The sequence below is a fragment of the Bubalus bubalis genome, chromosome 3, assembly GCF_019923935.1.
Source record: "Bubalus bubalis isolate 160015118507 breed Murrah chromosome 3, NDDB_SH_1, whole genome shotgun sequence".
Lineage (NCBI taxonomy): Eukaryota > Metazoa > Chordata > Mammalia > Artiodactyla > Bovidae > Bubalus > Bubalus bubalis.
In genome coordinates, this window is record NC_059159.1 from 174,714,329 (window position 1) to 174,719,759 (window position 5,431).

Consider the following 5,431-nt stretch of genomic DNA (forward strand, 5'->3'; position numbering starts at 1 on the left):
ATGTCTGCCCTCTTATGAATAAGGATATGAGAGTTATGGAAGCTTCCTGATGGGAGACAATGACTGTAGGGGAAACTGGGTCTTGTTCTGATGGGTGGGGCCATGCTCAGTAATCTTTAATCTAGTTTTCTGTTGATGGGGAAGGCTATATTCCCTCCCTGTTGTTTGGCCTGAGGCCAAAGTGTTGACCCATGCTTCCACCAGACTCCTGGACTCTCATAAGGAAGTCTAACTCAGTCATTTTTGGGGACACTGCTCCTTTTTCCTGGCTCCTGGTGCACACAAGGTTTTATCTGTGCCCTCCAAGAGTCTGTTTCCCCAGTCCTATGGAAGTTCTGTAATCAAATCCCACTGGCCTCCAATGTCTAATTCCCTGGGGATTCTCAGTCCCTTTGCCAGATCCCCAGGTTGGGAAATCTGTTGTGGGTCCTAGAACTTTCTTAACAGTGCAAGAATTTCTTTTGTATAATTGTTGTGCAGTTTGTGGGTCATCTGCTTGGTGGCTCTGTGGTGGGGCTAATGGCAACCTCCAAGAGGGCTTATGCCACATGCTGCATGATCCAGGTCTGCTGCAGCCAGAGCCCCTGTCCGTGTGGGAGGCCACTGCTGACCTGTGTCCCCACAGGAGACACTCAAACACTCAAAGGCAGGTCTGGTCAGTCTCTGTGGGGCCTCTGGGTCCTGGTGCACACAAGGTTTTGTTTAAGCCCTCTGAGTGCCTCTGGCGGGCATGGGGTTTGATTCTAAATGTGATTTTTCCCCTTCTACCATCTTGTTTGGAGAAGGCAATGGCACCCCACTCCAGTACTCTTGCCTGGAAAATCCCATGGATGGAGGAGCCTGGTAGGCTGCAGTCCATGGGGTCGCTAGAGTCGGATACGACTGAGCGACTTCACTTTCACTTTTCACTTTCATGCATTGGAGGAGGAAATGGCAACCCACTCCAGTGTTCTTGCCTGGAGAATCCCAGGGACGGTGGGGCCTGGTGGGCTGCCGTCTATGGGGTCGCACAGAGTCGGACACGACTGAAGCGACTTAGCAACAGCAGCAGCCACCATCTTGTTCGGGCTTCTTGTTTGCCCTTGGACATGGGATATCCTTTTTTTGGTGGGATCCAACATTCTCCTGTCGATTGTTGTTGTTTCGAAGTGAGTTGCAATTTTGGGGTTCTTGCAGGAGAAGATGACCACACGTCTTTCTACTCTGCTATCATTCCCCTTATAATTTATTACAAAATGTTGAGTGTAGTTGCCTGTGCTATACAGTAGGTCCTTGTTGATTATCTATTTTACTTTAATTTTTTAAAATGTTGATTTTACTTGTTTATTTTATTTATCTATTTTTGGCTGAACTGTCTTTGTAGCTATGCATGGGTTTTCTCTAGTTTCAGTGAGTGGGGGCTATTCTTCCTTGTGAGGGCTTCTCACTGCAGTGTCTCCTCTTGTTGTGGAGCACAGGCTTCAGGGTGCGTGGGCTTCTGTGGTTGCAGCACACGAGCTCAGCAGTTGTGGCTCCCAGGCTCTCGAGCACAGGCTCAATAGTTGAATGACAAGCCTTCACACTGCAACCAGGAGAAGCCCACACTCTCCTCAACTAAAGGAAAGTCCATGCAGCAGCAAAGACCCAGTGCAGCCAAAAATAGACAATAAATAAATAAATAAAATTATAAAATAACAACAGCAATAAACCCCTACAAAAATCAGAGCTGGTATCAGGTAGCCAGGTAATTAGGTCTGTTCATCTCTGGTTCATTGCACTGCTGCTTTCTTTCTGAAATGCAAAAAGAAGGAAAACTGCAAGGGGTGGCCTGTGGGAAAGGCAAGCACTAGGGTGTAAGTAGCATGGGGTTAGAGGACAATAGGTGCAGGATGTAGCTCAAGCAGAGTTAGGGAGCAGAAAAGCAGACTTAGTTACAGAGTACAGATTAGGAGCAGTAAAGGAAAATCTAGGAGGGATTAGGCCTGCTCACTGTTCTCTTTATCTTCTTTGTTCTCAGGAAAGAAAAGAAAATCATTTCTCTCTTTTCCTTTTCACTGCAACACTGATAGAAGCAACTTAGATGAGAAGGAGTGGCTTTCAGGAGCCCAGCCTCGTTCTCCAGGTCCTGTATAAAAGCAGTGAGTTTGAGACATCACCAGGAGAAAAGCAGACATTTAATAACTTTTATACCTCCTGTATATAGGGGAACTATCCAGGAAACCTGATTCACCCCCTGAAATGTCCAAAGCCATCACCTCAAGTACGGTCTTTAGAGAAAAATAAAAGAAAGACCTTGGGGAAAGGGGGAAGCCTGTTGCGACAGGTTATCATGCAAACATAGTGAAGAAATGTATGACTGTTGCAGATTTAAGTCAGGGCCTCTCCACTGATAAGAATTACCCGAGAGTTACTCATCATCTGCTTCTAGTGCAAAGAGGGATAGCCCTTAAATATGTAGAGTTCTCTGTTGTAAATGTCCTTCACAAAAGGGCAATTGCTAGTTTTATGATATTTCTGTTTTTTCTTTCTTAAAAGTTAGACTGAAATAATCCTTATGCCAGAGAGGTATATATTGGGGTGGCATATTCTCATCTTATCATGGATGTAACCCACTTTGCTTATGCTTTCATCAATTGAAGGATATCTTGATTTTTTTTTCAGTTTTTTAGCTATTATGAATAGTGCTGCTGTGCATAATTGCATCCTTGTTTTAATTTGGGATAAATTTTCAAAGCAGTTGACAACACTGAACACATGATTGTTGGATCTAGTGTTTTGGCTTTGGAAAACACTGCCCAGCTGTGTTATAAAGTGGCCGTAGATACATCCCACCAGCAGTGAGGGAGATTTCTTGTTCCTCATCCTTCAGCAGTGGATATTGTCATATATATGGAGTTTAGTAGTCCTAATAAGTGTGGTGTGATACCTCATGGTTTTCTCTCAGTGTTTCTAGTTCAGTTCAGTTCAGTTCAGTTGCTCAGTCATGTCTGCCTCTTTGCGACCCCATGAACTGCAGCAGGCCAGGCTTCCCTGTCCATCACCAACTCCCAGAGCTTGCTCAACTCATGTCCATCGAATCAATGATGCCATCAACCATCTCATCCTGTCATCCCCTTCTCCTCTCACCTTCAATCTTTCCCAGCATCAGGGTCTTTTCAAAAGAGTCAGCTCTTCGCATCAGGAGGCCAAAGATTTGGAGCTTCAGCTTCAGCATCAATCCTTCCAATGACTATTCAGGACTGATTTCCTTTAGGAATGACTGGTTGGATCTCCTTGCAGTCCAAGGGACTCTCAAGAGTCTTCTCCAACACCACAGTTCAAAAGCATCAATTCTTTGGCAGTCAGCTTTCTTTATGGCCCAACTCTCACATCCATACATGACTACTGGAAAAACCATAGCTTTGACTAGATGGACCTTGGTCAGCAAAGTAATGTCTTGGCTTTTTAATATACTGTCTAGGTTGGTCATAGCTTTTCTTCCACGGAACAAGCATCTCTTAATTTCATGGCTGCAGTCACCATGTGCAGTGATTTTGGAGCCCAAGAAAATAAAATCTCTCGCTGTTGCCATTGTTTCCCCATCTATTTGCCATGAAGTGATGGGACTGGATGCCATGATCTTAGTTTTTTGAATGTTGACTTTTAAGCCTACTTTTTCACTCTCCTTTTTCACTTTCATCTAGAGTCTCTTTAGTTCCTCTTCACTTTCTGCTATAAAGGTGGTGTCATCTGCATCTCTGTTTATTGATATTTCTCCTGGCAATCTTGATTCCAGCTTGTGCTTCATCCAGCCCGGCATTTCTCGTGATGTACTCTGAATGTAGGTTAAATAAGCAGGGTGGCACTATACAGTCTTGACATACTTCTTTCCCAATTTGGAATCAGTCCAGTGATCCACATCCAGTTCTAACTGTTGCTTCTTGACTGGGGTAAAGTTTTGCAGGAGGCAGATAAGGTGGTCTCGTATTCCCATCTGCTTAAGAATTTTCCACATTTTGTTGTGATTCACACAGTCAAAGGTTTTAGCATAGTCAATGAAGCAGATGTTTTTCTGGAATTCCCTTGCTTTTTTATGATCCAGCGGATGTTGGCAATTTGATCTCTGGTACCTCTGCCTTTTCTAAATCCAGCTTGAACATCTGGAGTTCTTGGTTCATGGACTGTTGAAGCCTCACTTGGAGAATTTTGAGTGTGTGTGTCGCCCAGAAAAAAAAAAAAAAAAAAAAAAAAGAGAATTTTGAGCATTACTTTGCTAGCATGTGAAATCAGTGCAGCTGTGTGGTAGTTTGAACATTCTTTGGCATTGCCCTTTTTGGGATTGGAATGAAAACTGACATTTTCCAGTCCTGTGACCACTGCTGAGTTTTCCTAATTTCCTGGAATATTGATTGCAGCACTTTAATAGCATCATCTTTCAGGATTTCCAATAGCTCAGCTGGAATTCCATCAGCTTTATTAGCTGTGTTCATAGCGATGCTTCCTAAGGCCCAATTGACTTCACACTCTAGGCTGTCGGGCTCTAGGCGAGTGATCAAATCATCATGATTATCTGGGTCATTAAGATCTTTTTTGTATAGTTCTGTGTATTCTTGCTGCCTCTTCTTAATGTCTTCTGCTTCCGTTAGGTCCATACCATTTCTGTCCTTTATTGAGCCCATCTTTGCATGAAATGTTCCCTTCGTATCTCTAATTTTCTTTGCACATATTCGAGTATTTTAACTGGGATGGGTGGAGAATGTTCAGGAGCAACTAGCCTAGGGATCAGGCAGCATTTACTTCACGATGCCTCTGCGTGGTCCCCCAGCTTCCCACTGAGGACCCTCCTTGTGGGAGTGGAGGTGGGGGGTTAGGAGGGTAGAGGAGGGGTGTTGGAAGTGTGGAGGAGGGCGTCAGGAGGGTGGAGGGAGGGTGGGAGAGTGGAAAGGCTGTTGTCTGCACTTAAGTCCCCACCCCCCGACCATCTTCAGAATTGCTCATTGGTGTAGAAGCATCCTAATTGGGTTTTCACCTGTGTAACTGGGGGGTTCTTAATGAGCAATGTGAACAGTGACATTAAATGTCCTCAGTCAGGACTAGATACTTACTACACCACGTGACCAGGTGTAAGAACCTGGGGAGGCATGTGCAGCCAGTACCCCTAGGGACAGGGTTCAGGCTTGACCCCTCAACATTTTGAGGTCCAGCCACTGCTTTAGCATTTTTCAGGGCCCAGTGCTGACTCTAAGGGTTCTGTAATCCAGCCTCCATATGCCTTTAGTGAGACCCACACTTCTAGGATCCTACAGAGCAGGGCCTGTGTGAGTTCTCTGTGGCTTCTCTAACAGATGATCACATGTTGGGTGATTTAAAACAACAGGAGTTCATCCTCCCCCAGTCCTGGAGACCAGACACCTAAGATCAAGGTGGCACAAGGCTGAGATCCCTCCAGAGGCTCCAGGATAGGGTTCTTCCT